An 8,494-nucleotide genomic window follows, 5' to 3' on the forward strand; every position below is an offset into this window, starting at 1 on the left:
CTGCTATTTATACACCATGGTTCATACACGCCATTACATAGTTCAATACAACCTTAACCGAAGAGCAAACTACTGAAAAGATGACACTACTCATCAGAGGCTTTCCAGGCTTCCTATACATTATTTATCTATGCCTCCGGAATTCATCTTTCGACATAACCATACTCCACAAGACACACAGGACTGTGGAAGTATAACTACTACCATACTATCCTTCCACTCACGGTTCAGGCATCCGCATAGAACATCTCATAAAGGTTGCCTCCATGGCCTGGAAGCTCAACCTACGGATCAGGAAATACTCGAGCCTGAGACCCCTGGGAACTGTAAGGGCACGGATGTGGCCTTGGTCCCCTGACTGGTGGTAGTAGAGGTCCCCGAAGAGGGGTGACTCCTCCTATAGCAGGCCAGTCAACATGAGGAGGAAGATGGGTCCTAACAAGGTTCAGCATCTCCATATATCCATACCCTGTATGGACTTCAGGTGCCAGCTATGTCAAAGCCGTCCACAGACGGGAACGTGTAGCATAGAGCTCAATACGAAGGGCACGAGCATCCCTGTCTCTATTCTCTAGCATCTCAGCAGTGGACTGCAGCAGCGGATCCTCCATAGAGGAATCAAAGTAGACCCCATTGAGGTATCCTTCTTCTCCTGGCTGAGAGGCAGGAACATAGCAGAACTCTGAATTCTGCGGTAGTGCATGTCTAGCCCTCATGATGGTCAGCATTGAATAGGCAGCATCTTGTACTGCCATGTCAATAGTGACCCCCAATCCATAAGACCAATGGATCGGCTCCTCAGCTCCAGGGTAATCTGGGAATACCCTAACGATGAAGAGATATTGACTCTGATTAAAATCCCGACACTGCTCCTCCACTGTGTACTCTGGGTACCAGCGGCAACCAGCTACTGACATCATCTTGACTAGCATGGCCGTATGACCCGGCACATCAATGCACCTAGTCAAATGGACCACCTGACGGGAAGGACGGCCAGGCATCTGAAAATAGAGAGTAATGCAAAAGCATTAAAGCTGTGAAGACAATATTTGGGCAGCATAACGGTTGTAAATGCTCAAAAACAATTTTGAGACAACCCACAAAGATAGGATAGCATAACCACTCAACTATCAAGTTCAATTCCATGGTCATCAAAACTTACTTTCTTTTCCTTGAAATAGGAGAAACTCGAAGTAACTCTCGACTCGTTGTCCTATAATCTACTGATCAAAAAACACGAGCCTAAGAGAAACATAAGTAACCTAGTCCTTAATCCCCGCAGAAAAGACGAGGATGATGAGAATAGAATAATCTAAGAAGAGAAGCAAGAGTCTTATGTTCCCTTCCACAAACAACTCCCTTATGTATAACTAAAGCAATTCTAGACTCAACTTCGACCAGTTTGGCTTAGTAATCCTACAGTCAGTCAGGCTCTGATACCAACGCTGTCGGGACCCCGATCCTAAGACATAGGAATCCAGCCCGTAACACATTGCATCTCTTTGCGGTCTCACACACGGTTATCCCCACGGCTGCAGCCTTACCTTAGCCGGGACCGTTTGCGCCTTTTGACTCGCGTATGCAATTGTGTCGCTAGCAATCCAATTTCAAAGAACCCGGATCGACATGTCTAGTCATAAACTAAAGCGGCAGTTCCTTACAGGGACAGGCATACATGACCCAGCAAAGCAGGTGTCGGTCATCAACGAATGTAGACGAGTCGTAGCAAGCTACAAGTACTCCATTACAACGCGTGACATTTGCCAAAGGGACAGACACATCAGCTAAGAAGGACACATGCCGGTCAACCAATGTGTCTGGAGCAGCAGCGAACTACCATGGCTCGATGGAATAAAAAAGGGGCATTTCCCCGTAAGGAGTGCTACTAAGGCATACGACTAGGTACTCGAACCCCATACATATCAAGTACGACACAGGTACGCATGGCATACCGATATGTATAGATACATCGATGGCATCACAACATAACCATAAGCATACAAACTTTATTTAGAAGGCTCAGACGAGCCACACACATAATATTACACAGATAGGGGTCTCACAACCCATCATCACAATTCATACACAAGTCTTACAAGCCAGTAGAAGACTAAAACTATCTGAGTATAGAGAGATGGAAAGATAAAGGCACATGGCCTGACTATCTACAGACCCAACCTAGGGCCAGATCGTAGCTGGGACACCAACTACTCGTCGTCGTCAACGTCTAGGTAGAACCCTCCATTAGGTTCATTAACAACTCTGCAACAAATTATTAAGCAAACGTGAGTACAAAACTACTCAGCAAGACTTTAGGATAATCTATATACTCATGCAATGTATCAACAAGGAGTTGTGGGGTTTCATGCAGAAAGCCAGCATTTGACACTTGGCTAGACAACTTGCATTTTTAAATAGTTTTTGACAACTATGTTCCTCGCACACGAGTCCACTAACACCACAAAAATACTCCATCGTGGAATCATTCTGTCTCCCTACGGAAATGCCATCGACGACACTCACCCTTATCTTGACAATTTTATGAGTAGCCATTATAGTTATCTATGAACAACATATGATTCCAAGTAGTCCATATCCGCGGATGTAGCTATTCGAATAGATTATAACCCTGCAGGGTTGTACTTCTTCACACACGCTCTCGCCACTTATCGCCGTGTGCACGTCATGCACCTCGACAACCTTCAAGCGGAAGCCCAGCGAGGGAGTCGGCCACGACCGTTAACCATGCTAATACTTAGTCCAGGTTTATCGCCTATCTGAGGGTAACCCGCACGAAAGTCGGGCAGAGGTTTCCGCCACGGCCCCAAACGATGTCCGCAGGGTTCCCAAGCCCACCCTCCGGGTGCCACTTCGTACACCATGCCACTGCCTACCGCATCAAAGCCCACCTCTAAGGTCAGCACCATACACGGCCTCCAGCATGACTATAAACACCAGAAACTACTTGCAACTCCTAGACCGAGTACTAGACAGTTAACAAGTCAAGCGGGGTCATATTTCTGGGCCCAGCATGTGGTAGTATCTTGTCTTGGATTACATCCACAGAACTCAGTTCCTAAGGACGGTTCCAATGAAAAAACCCGCCATGTACTCCTACATAGCCTTTCACCGGTACCTTTACCAAATCAGGTTCAACACACAACCTTTACTAATTGAACACATTCTCACGATCCTGTTCATCACCCAGATGATAGACCATACACAACTCTAAGCATAGCATGCATAGCAGGATAAGACACATCATGGCTCAAGAATCTACCAGGTATGCTAGGTTGCAAGGTTCAGCTATTTACTGTGACAAGGATAGCTCATGCAAAGGAAGTGGGTTCAACTAACGTGATAAAAGCAGTGAAAGCATTTTGACCTAATGCAATAAGTAAGAGCATGAGCAAGAACATGGGATTTATGAGGATGATCAAAATGGTTGCTTGGCTTGTTGCTCAGCACAGGGGTGATATCCGTCAATCGGATAATCAGACGTATCCGGAGGGGCGAAGCCTACCGGAATAACAACAATCAATCAATATCAAACATATGCAACAAAATGATGCATGAAATGCAACGTAGCATGATTTGAGATGACTAACGGAACCTTTTGGGTGATCTTGGTTTGAAATCATAATTCAAATATCATTTGAATTGTAATTTAGCAAATTCTTTTAATTGATTTGACCTCATGTTGTTTCATAACTTTGTTTTTCATGCATGAAAATAGCACCATTGGATTCCTTGAATTTTTCTGATCCTTTTACATATATTATTTGTCAAATTTGGAGTTATATTCAATTTTCTATGAATTTCTAAAGTTTTGAACTTATTCTGGAATTAATTGTAAACAAAAAAGTCATTATTGCATTAGCACGACATGAGCAGGTCCAACTGGCCGTTGAGAGTCAAACCTGACCAGTGGGACCCACTAGTCAGTGACTCTGGCCAGTTTTTAGTTTAAATTTAACTTAATTAGCTAATTAACAGAGTAGGACCCACCTGTCAGTGTCTGTTTAAGTTTTTAACTAATTAACTATTTTATTAATCCTAAACTTAATTAGCCAGGGGGCTGGCCCCACATGCCAGTGACTTAGGGGAGTCAGATCCACCAGCGGCGAGGTCGATCTCGCCGGCGGTGAGCCTCCGGCAGCACCAGAGACGGCGGAGGGGCTCGAGATTTTCATTCCGGCGACCAAAAGCACGGCGAAGGGCACCAAACGAACCAACACACAACCGCAGTTCCATTCCTGCAAAGAACCGAGGCTAATATGGCTGGAGATGACGCCGGCGACGAGCTTGGCTGCGGCCGAAGCTCAGGCTATGTCAGGATCATCGAAATAGAGGGAATTTCGCGCGGGGCTGGGCTCCTACAGCACCTACACGATGCACTGAAGCCATTGGTGGCCTCAGATGGACCAGCTGATCACTGGAGAGCTACCAGCGATGAGGTCCCGCGGCGGATCTCGTCGGGCTCCAGTGGAATCGGGGCCTAGAGGAAGGGATCGAGGGGGAAAACTTGGGGGAAAGAACCATGAGCTCACGAGGAGTGCAGAGGCGACGAGAGTGGGCTCGGGGATGGCCTGAGGAGGGAGAACGACGGCGGCGAGCTCCGGTGACCCGAGGAGGAAGATGACGGCATCACGGCGTTTCATAGCTTCTCGGTGTCGAGCGACTGGCTGGAGAGCTTGAGGGGATCAAGGCGAAGCTAGCGCATTGCTAAGGTGAGAGGGAGAGGGGCTGGAGCGACGGCGAGCTCGAGCTCAAGCTTGCAGTCATGGCGGCCGAGAGGGGGAGAGAGCAGGGGCGAATAGAGAGGGGGATGAGCATGGGGAGGTCTTTGGGGAGCTTATCCCCGTCGTGCCAGCGCGATGCGGTGGCCAGGCAGGCACGCAGCTGCGTGGGCACGCCGGGAGGAGCGGTGGCCACCTCCTGCTCCGACTAGCACAAGGAAGACGATGGGGAGCAGCTGGGCCTGGGCCAGGTAAGCGACACGTAAGGTTTTCTGATTTCGTTTCTTTTTTGATTCTGTTTTATTCTTACTGACTTTGTTTCATTTATTTTTGGCTCCAAATTATTCCTAAAAATAGTTTGAAAAATACCAAAGTGTTAGTTGGAATATTTCCAACCACTCATAAAGTTCTCAACATTTTTGGAAACTTTGAAATATCTGAAATCAATTATATAGTTGATTTCAGTAGCTTTTAACTTAAATTTAAAATGCCAAAAGTAGTTTGAAAATAAGTTTCACCTCTGATATTTTGTTTTCAACATTTATCAGAAAAGATGAACTTTTATGAAGGCCATTTTGCGTTCATTGATTTTGACAATAGTTGAATTGTTTATGAATAAGAGGTGGCTAGGGTTTTGCTTTGGTTTTCTTTGCTTTTTTTTGGATTTCATTTCATTTTCTTGGATGCAAAGAAAGAAGACATGAGAACAACTTGCTAAACCCTAATGGAGATCAGAGATGTGATAGTAACTCCAACAGTTCTGAAAAATTAGGACGGCCTTAGGAATTTTTATAGAAATATTGTGTAAAAAAATCATCTTAAAAAGACATTCGAGTAAAATCAAAGAAATTCAGCACTAGATGTCAAAGTTTCTGATTTTGCACCATATAAATTCCACTCATCATACAAATCATCCCAAAGGCTTTACTTGGCACAAACACTAATTAAAACATTAAAAAAATCATTACAGAAGCAATAATCATGTTATCACAAACAAACAGAAAGTAAAAGGAAAAATAAAGATAACTATTGGGTTGCCTCCCAACAAGCGCTATTGTTTTACGCCCCTAGCTAGGCATATTACATAGTTTCAAGTGTTGTCATCTTTGCGCGAATGACCCATCATGCTATATTCATACTCCTTCCTTTGAGCAGCAAGCTTTCTAATAGTTAAGAAAATATAATTGAAGGGGCTAAATAACACAACTTTAGGATCCGAAAGGTCCACTTCGGGAGGAACATGAGGCTCTTCCGATTTTTTATAAGTGATAGCTAGTTCCTCATTGTATAAGTTCCTATAGAGATAATTCCTGAATTTTATTTCAAGATCATAATCCAATCCAAGTTTTGGTATAGAAAATTGATCATTGTGTTTAGAAATGTTATCAACTAAGACATTAAACGGTACCTTATTTCTAAGATTCTCATCATAAGCAACATAGTTTGTGGGTCTTAGTTTTCTTATTTCTTCCAACTCATAAAGAATTCCCTCTATGGGTGGACACTCAATGTTAACCCTATAATGAGAAAATATATCCCTAGTTTCTTTTACGATATTACTAAATTCTTGACGAAGAAATATAGTATCTAGATGTTTAGTGGAAGCTTCATGGATATTAGAGAATTATCAATCATCTTGTTCTTGTTATTTGCAAGCGAACGAGATGTGTAGATAATTATAGATAGCAAGATAAAATAAAAACAAGTAAATGGCAGCAAGGTATTGAAGGTTTTTTATATATGTTCTGAATAGACCCAGGAGCCATAGTTTTCCCTAATGGCATATCTCATGAATAATAGCATACGATGGGTAAACAAATTATTGTTGCACAATTGACAGAAAAGTGGATAGTTATGTTATATTCACAACAATGATCATGTGTATATAGGCATCACGCCCATAAACAAATAGGCCGACTCTGGCCTGCACCTATTAATATTACTCCACTCATCGACCGCTACCTGTCATGCTTCTAGAGTATTAAGTAAAATAGAGTAATGCATGGAGAACAATGACATGATGTAGACAAAGTAAACTCAAGCAATATGAATAAACACCATCGTTTCATCCTTAATAACAGCAACACAAAGATGCATCTTGTCCCCTTCTATCACTGGGATATAGAAATTCGTGAGGTTGAACCTACTACAACACACATGTCTCACCGAAGAAATATCAATCTAATTGGCCAAACTATCTCAATAGATCAGATAGAATTACGAAGCTATCATAATCGTGCACATAAGAATCATATAGGTATTCAAAGGAGACTTAAATATTTATCATGAATAATCTGAACATAAACCCATAATTCATCGGATCCCAACAAACGCACCGCACAAAAGGAAATAGTTCATGTGGATAAAAGCGAAGATGCGATGATCATTGTATTGAAGATCAAGAGAGAGACATTACCATCTAGGTACTATCCATGGACCCATAGGTCTGTGGTGAACTACTCACACGTCATCGTGGGGGCAGCAAGGTTGATGAAGAGGCCCTCCGTGATCAATTCCCCCTCGGACAAGGTGCCGCAACGGAGCTCGAGATGGCCTCCCATCGGAACAAAGACTTGTGGTGGCATAAAAAGTGTTTCGGTACTCATTGTGATGTTTTTAGGGTATAAGAGAATTTATAAGCCAGGGAACGGAGTCGAGACGGCCTCGAGGGGCCCACAAGCCATTAGGGCCCCCCAAGCCACATCGTGTTGGCTTGTGGGGCCCTCGTGTGGCCCCCGGCTGCCTTCCTGTATTGCTTGTTGCTATTATTTTGGTCCAAAAAAATCACCAAAAAGTTTCAGTTCAATTGAACTTCGTTTGGTATGGAAAACCTGAAAAGTAAAAAAACATGCATAAAACAACAACTAGCACCGGGCACTTGGTCAATATGTTAGTGCTAAAAACAATATAAATTGGTAAATAAATAGCCCAAAATATTCTAGATTGCTAATATATCAGCATGGAACAATAAAAAATTATAGATACGTCGGAGACGTATTAGTGACATTTATACCCCATATAATTTTCTATGATTCGTGAGTTTTATAGGTTGAGGTTAGAACCATTACAAACTCGGCAAAGGTCTAGAAGAACATTATTGAAGCACTCAGAACAACATAATATCTTGTTCATGCATAAATGAACAATTATATGCCCAATTAGTACTCGTGAGTTAAAGGTCAAAACTGGAATCATAGATCTTACAATTGTACTACCCAAAAGACCCAGAGGCAGAGCTATGTTAGGGCAAAAGGTGGCCATGGCCTGGTTAGCCTAAGAGCAAATGCTCACACTGTGCATGACATGAAGGACAACTCAAGAGCAATCCCCTTTAGATTAACATGCCCGCCCCACCCATTTTTTCGCTTCAAGCTCCGGCACTAAAAGACCCATTGAACACGAAACTTTTATCATTGGTAAACATTGGGATGGTCTTGCCTTGAGGAAAGAGAGGAGTGGTGTGGCACCATGGTGCCTACAGTCCCCACTCATGGAGCACCCTTCGGTCGGGAAGGAGAGGTGGATCGAGTGACACTCTCTCTTATGTAATTGCAACGAATCACAATACATTAAGAGTTAAAGTGATAATTATACTGCCCGCCCCGCCCAGCTTTTTGCTTCAAGCTTTGCGATAGAAAATACCCATTGAACATGAAACTTTTATCATTGGTAAACGTCGGGATGGCGGCTCCTTGAGAAAATAGAGGAGTGGTGTCGTACCATGGAGCCTACAGTCCCCGCTCATGGAGCACCCT

Source organism: Hordeum vulgare, chromosome 3H (genome assembly GCF_904849725.1).
Source record: "Hordeum vulgare subsp. vulgare chromosome 3H, MorexV3_pseudomolecules_assembly, whole genome shotgun sequence".
Classification (NCBI taxonomy): domain Eukaryota; kingdom Viridiplantae; phylum Streptophyta; class Magnoliopsida; order Poales; family Poaceae; genus Hordeum; species Hordeum vulgare.